Raw genomic sequence first — 7,255 nt, 5'->3', positions numbered from 1 at the left:
TGAGCAGTAGAAGGAAATGGCAAACCCCTTTAGCATCTTTGCCAAGAAAACCCCAAATAGGGTCACAAAGAATTAGACATGACTGAAAAAGGACAGAAAAAGACAATAATTGCATCTACCTCCCAGGGTTCTTGTGAGGATCAAATGAAATATTTGTAAAGTGCTTTGCAAACTGGTAGCTCGTGTGCTTATCGTCCTCACTTCGTTTTCTCATCAATTCACCCTTTCCGCGCTCCTCTGAATTTTTCGTGCTTATTGTTTCTCATTGCATTAAAATTTCCTTACATTTGTGGGGCACAATTGGTTTGGCTCCTCCCCGTCCAATGGGCATCTAGGGAGGTCCTTTAAAAAGCAAGACACTGTTTAGGGAGTCAGTTGAGACAGGAGATGTCTGTGAGGAGTATCGACCTTGAGGGCAGAGAAGAGAGCCAGTTACAGAAGAAGAAAGCGGTCTTTGAGAAGGAATTGTTTCTCCTTCCCTTTGGGGGTGCAGAGTATTTCTCTCTCATCCTCCCACAACTGGATATCGTATCTTGCAGTGAAGCTAATCTTCCATTCAGAAACACTGCATCCAACAGGGAGCAGGCACAGACATTTAAAGTATGATACCAGTGGAACGTGATAGCTATTTCTGCTAGTAGAGATACCACATCTAGGGGAACAGTATGATGACGCTACAAGGAAAAAAAGGATATTAGGGACTGGTAATGTTGGGGGTGCTAGTTCTTTTAGTCATGTGTGTTAACTACCTGTATTCCTCTCTACTAGTTTACTTTATGTTTCAGTCCACTCTTCCCATCGATCGTGTATACATTTTTGGGAGAGTGTACCCCTGGTTTATAAGAGAATCTTTTACAGCTATTTTTCCTATAATGCTGTCTCAGCAAGTGTCTTTGCTTTGAGCTAATTTTGTCCCCAGGCTGACCACTAAAATGACTTGTCCCTCCTATGGCGTTATATTCAGTTTTTTTAGGCTATTTTATTTTTTTTTTTGCCTTTTAAAATATTGTATCCCAGTACTTTCCCTTCTTTTTAGTAGTTGTAGTGGAGTCTTATGTGAATCTGACTGTGATTCCTTTGTACTTGAATTCTTTCTTTTTGGTTGCTTGCAATCTTTTTTTGTTTGACCTGCAAGCTTTGGATTTTGACTGTGACATCCCTGGGTATTCTCAGTTTGGTGATTCCAGAGGTGACAAGTGGGTTTTTCCTATTTTTACATTGCCTTCTGGTTCTTATAGATCTGAGAAGATTTCTTTTATGGTTTCTTGGAATATGGAAGTCAGATTTTTGGTTTTGTTATAATTTTTGATAGTTTGATGATTATTAAATTCTCTCTCCTTGACCTGCTTTCTAGACCCTTTGCTTTTTATCATAGATAATCCATATGGTCTTCTAATTTTTCAGTCTATTAACTTTCTTCTCATATGTCATCTCTCATTGAGTCATTGAGTTTTGTTTTCTCCATTCTATTTTCCACTATTTGTATAATGTTTCCACTTTCTGTTCTAAGCTATCTATTTTCCCACAACCCCCCCCCCTCCGAGAAACTTTAATAATTCCATTAAAAATTTCTTGATTTTTTTCTTCCATTGAGTGTTGAAGTCCTTATGGTCAGGCCTTACCTTTTCCTGAGACTCTACTTGTACCTATTATGTACTTCGTTGCTTCTTCTGTGTTTACCTCGTTGAATTCTTTAACCAACAGTATTTTCCCACTATACTCAAAGTTTTCTTCTGTTTACTTATCTTTCCAAGCTCAGGTCCTAGATTGTTGCTTTGAGACATCTTCACCCCCTCCATCCCTCTTGGATAGGAACGGGCAGTCCTTGCCTCAATCTGTCCACTTTTCAATTTGTATGCTGCTGCCAGAGTTCTAGATGGGGTCACTGTCACCAGGTCCTGCCCTTTGCCAGCATCAACCTCCTGTTGGTTTCAGCCCCAAATCTGCCTTATTCTTCTTGAGCAATCGCCGGCCCCGGGATGTGGCCCTGACAGGTCTTGACTGGATATCAGAGACTGCCTTGGTTTCATGACTCCTGGAGGGCCCTATGGTACTGGCTGTGTAGGCACAGCATTGTCTTCCTCCCTGCTTAATTACCCTCCGGGAGTTGGCCCTTTCCTCTGCTGTGGCTCTGATATAAATTCTGGCTTTAGTTCTCTTAAAGGGCCCTGAGTCTTATGTGCTCTGCCTGGTCTTATTCCACAGTGAGAGGGTAAGTAGGAGGTGACACTTGAGATTAAATGTGAACGAAGTTATGTTCCTGTGCAGCAAAGGTAAGAGGAAACATATGTGTTATGTGGGGGCCATTTGGACTGATACATGGAGGGAGGATATGAGATGTTGTTTATGAGCAACAGTTTGGAGGCCATTTTGACTAGAATAGAGAGTAAGTTAAAGTAGTATTATGAAATGCCACTGAAATGGGAGCCAGATCATGGCTAAAAGGTTGCATTCCATGGGGAATCACTGGAAATTTTTGATTGGGGGCTGGAGGGATAGGGCATATCTGTCTGTAAACTTTGCACAGCCTATTTGCTTTTCAAATATTCATCTTCCAACTTCATAAAGCATCCTGAATTTGCATGAGGAGATAATTCTGGACTAATGGCCCACGTTGTTTCTTTCTGTAAAGATAGTATTTCCAATTTCTGTGATCCTCTCTTTTCTTTCTTCAACTACCATATGTGATCTTTATTATATTTTTGGGCTAGTTTCTTCAATTACTGAGGCAGTTTGTAATGATCTCCCCCCCCTTTTCCTTAGCTTTTTCAATTTTGACTGTGAGAGTCCTGTGAATTCTTTCTTATTGCATTTTGCCCATGTTTTGGGCCAACCCTAGCAAATTTTCTGTAGCTATTTCTTGATATATATATATATATATATATATATATATATATATATATATATATATATATATATATATATATATATATATATATATATATATATATATATATATATACAGAGAGAGAGAGAGAGAGCAGGGAATAAGCATTTATTAAGTGTCTACGACGTGTGCCAGGTACTGTGCTAATCTCTTAATATTGTCTCATTTGATCCACCTAACATCTATGGGATGTACATGCTGTAATCACCCCCATTTTACAATTGAGAAAACTGAGGCCAAAAGTGGTTAGATGACTTGACCAGGGCCACAGTTAGTAAGTGTCTTAGGATGAATTTGATCTCAGGTCTGCCTGATCTCAGGTCAGACAAGATTTTAGGCCCATGCTCTGTCCATTGCACCACCAGCTGCCTTGAGATTCTCTGGGATGTTAGTAATCCCGAGTCTGCTATAGGACAATCCATCTTCCAAGTGTGGCACAAGGATCTGGGGGTTTTCCGTAATTGAGTGATCTTTTGAGCCTGCATTTTCAGCTGCTTTGCATTGTGGACAGCCTCACCACCCCCTTTTTATAGTTAGCCAAATCACACAATTAATAGTGTATTCTCTAGGGCCTTTCTCTTCAGACTCCTGTTGGAACTAACAACATGGGTCCCCAGGGCTCAGCTGCTACTTCTGCCCTCAAGGCTCTTGGAGTAGTCTTGAAAAGTATCTCTTCTAGTACTATTGCTCCTGGGGTCTCATCAATGTGCTTCCCCTGTTGATCAGTGAAAATCAATCAATTCACCAGATCTAATTAGCTTTAGAAAGGGCTACTTACTAAGGTGGTTTGATAAGAATAGTTGACACAAAAATTTCCTTCCAGAATTCTCTGGATATACCTACAGAGTCCAGGGGGAAAGTTGGATCCAGCTTAGGGAGTGACTGTGGCAAATGGGTAAATTCACAACTCCTGATCTAGGAAGTCCCATTGCTGGAGTCTTCAAGCTGTTCCCTTTAGTTTAATGCAGCTTTTCTGCTGGGTTCATTGCAATCTTGAATCCACCATTTCTCATCACGTCCAGTCAGTCTCCATTATCCAGTGAATCCTCGATTCCCAATACAGACATCACAACCAACTGCCACTCTTCTGGAGACTCTGCTTAGGATATCAATGAAAATGTTCAATTTTCTGTCCCTCTGAAGGGCCTTCTCTATCAAGGTGGCAGAGGGAGGGGGTGGGGGGAAGTCACCAAGGTGCTTTCCTCTTCTCTTCATCCCAGTGATTTCTTCTAAGAGGCCTGAGGAAGGGAAGGGAATAAGCATTTATTAAGCGCCTTCTGTGTACCAGGCATTGTGCTAGCACTTTGCAAATATTATCTCATTTGAGCTTGAGCAGGAAGGATTCTATCCTAAGATACCAGACACTCAAATCAAAGGGGTTCTAGACCGGCTTATTAATTATATGTCACACACAGAATGTGACCAAGTAGTATACAGAATTGTAAAGTGCATACTGAGTTTCCTCAATAATCTGAACATACTTCCTGCACAAGGTCATTTCAGTTCATTCAATGACTCTCCAGGTTCTAATCCACATTAATTAAGGACATTTTTCCACAGTTACTTTAAGGCCTATGATTTGATTTAATGGAGATATGTTCTCACCGGATTAATAGCATATTATCTCTCATTTTTGGTGTGTGAGATGTGATTTGATTGATTGACTCACTGGAGCCCTACCCCATCAACACCCAGATTTTCAAATCAATTAACCAACATTTACCAAACATTTACTATATGCTAGGCACTGTGCTAAGCACTGGAGAAACAAAGAAAAGGTGAATCTTTTGTGACAGTTTTGGGTTTTCCACAATTTGGAGTGAATTCCTCATGCTAGTTAGTTCCTTCCATCCTTAAAAAAACATTTCAGAATCACAGAATCTGAGATCTGTGCCAGGTTGAGGGACTTCAGAGGCACTTAGCCCAACCCTTTCTTGACCAAGATTTGCCACTGTTATATTTGACCAAAAGTTATTCAGCCTGGCTTGGGGACTTCCAAAGGAAGGGAAACCTTACACCTTCTAGAACACCCCATTCTACTTTAGGATAACTAATTGTTAAGAAGTTTTCCTTAAACTGAGCCAAGATCTTCCTTTCTGCAATAAGTTTCCTGTAGCAAAGTTTGGAATGAAAGATGCTTAAATTTAAACATTTTCATGGTAATCAAATTTGGAAGCTATACACATATTTGTAGCTTTCTTTCAGTGGAGGGAATTAGATCCGTGGGAGGGAAAAGGACTCCAAAGTGAGATTTAGGGAGTATGACTCATTTTGATCTTGGAGATAACCAGATACCAAATATTGTTTCTAAATGATAACTGATACCCAACTTATTTCAAGCAGTCTCCAATACAGTACAATTTGAGGATAATAAAAGTTTTATAATTTCTTTCAAAAAGTTTGAATGACCTTTGATCCATTATGGGAAGGGAAGGGAATAGGGGCATGAATAAGCATTTATATAGCACCTACTATGTGCCAGGCATTGTATTGAGTGATTTTCACAAATATTATCTCATTAGTATCTCATTATCCCATTAGTATAATATGAATAGTGAGCAGGTGAGTTGCATCAAAAGGCTGCTCAAATAACACATACATTTCACAAATTTTATTCATCTCAGCTTACTGAGGTCATCTCTGGGCTCTTTTGGTCTCTTCTTTGCAGCAACTATTCTGCATCGCTCCTCTGAGAAATAGTGATTGCCACAGGCATGTCTTGACCTTTGTCCATTTCTCATTTTTCAGAGTCAACAACTTTTTTGTTTTATTAGGTCTCTTGGAAAGGCAAACAGTGTCTTCTTATCTTTGTCTTTTATCCTAATTGGGTTTATAAGTGTAGGGAGTCTATTAAATCATCTTAGACCAAGCAATCAATTCAATTGTAGAGGCTTGTCTGGATTTAAATGCCCAATTCCAAACTACCTTGCTGGTTTTATACAAGTCCCATGGGGAGTGACCAAGTATCTTTTCCATCAATTTGAGATATTCTTCCGATGCAGACTTTTGCACCTAGTATAAAGGCTCTGATTCTTTTTACCTGGTTAACATAATAAGGGATCAGTGGGTTGGGCTGACTGTTCCATTGTTTCTCCTCCCCTACTCAATAGACATCAATTTTGTCTTTTGTTTTCACCATTTTTTTTCTTATCTGTGAGATAGTCAGTTCCACATTTTTCTGTGATATTCAGTACTTGCCTTCCAACTGTCTTCTGGAAGGCAGTATTCATGATTTACAGAAATGGAACTTTCAGATCTAGATCATTCTCCACAAAAGTTTGAATGAAGTCTCTATGATTTCAAGGAGCTTTAAAATGAAGACACTGAATCCAGTTATCTTACACATTCCTAGTTTTACACTTGGCATTATTGCGGTTGTTCAGTCATGTCCAACTCTCTGTGACCCCATCTGGGATTTTCTTGGCAAAGATATTGAAGGGGCTTCTCCAGCTCATTGTGAAGATGAAGAACTGAAGCAAACAGGGTTAAGTGACTTATCCAGGGTCAAACAACTAGTAAGGGTGTGAGGCCAGATTCGAACTGAGGAAGGTGAATCTTCCTGACTCCAAGACCAGCACTCTATTCTCTGTACCACCTGGCTGTCTTTGGCACAGCAGGCTTCTGCAAATGAGTGATTATACAATAGATCAGCATGCTCACTGGGGAAGGAAAAAGGAGAAAACCCACAAATAAGACTTAAGTGTCCAAATGAGATTTATTAAGGAATACTCCATATAGTTTACCAAAGCCTCCATGGGACTGGAGACATGAGGTAGGCATGATAGGGTTCGACAAGTCTGCATCCAGATTGCGGTGGAATAAATGGGACCTCTAAAGATGCCTGTCTAACTTTTCACTTCTGTATATGAAATGTCCCATATCTGACTTTTGTTAGGGATGCTCTGTCAGCTTTGGAGGGTTGAAGGGCAGTGATTCATGGGGAAGCAAGGTATTATCTGTTACCTCTCTTTCCAGACCTACATTTTATGATTTTTGAGCATGCTAATGAATTGATGGGACAAAGAAGGGAGAAAAAGAAGCTGACTCATTCCATGACTAATTTAGGGTGTGTCCTTCTTGAGATAAGACATGACTCTTCTTCGAGGCCTTGAAAGATTTCTGAGAAAAATCTGTCCTGTACAAATTGTCATGAGATCATTAAAAAGAACAAACATGTCAATCATTCCTGAGTTTTTGATTTACCTCTCTACTCTTCCAAAGAAGTTGCCAGATTATAAAGTGAGTTGGTTTACCTTCATAGAATCTCAGGATGCTAGGATCATAGACTGAGAAGTAGGAAGTAACTTAGAGGCCACTGCATTCAACCCCCTCATTTGATGGATTCTATGGATGAAGGAAATAGTGCGG

Source organism: Trichosurus vulpecula, chromosome 2 (genome assembly GCF_011100635.1).
Source record: "Trichosurus vulpecula isolate mTriVul1 chromosome 2, mTriVul1.pri, whole genome shotgun sequence".
NCBI classification, from domain to species: domain Eukaryota; kingdom Metazoa; phylum Chordata; class Mammalia; order Diprotodontia; family Phalangeridae; genus Trichosurus; species Trichosurus vulpecula.
Note: the sequence above shows the minus strand (reverse complement) of the source record.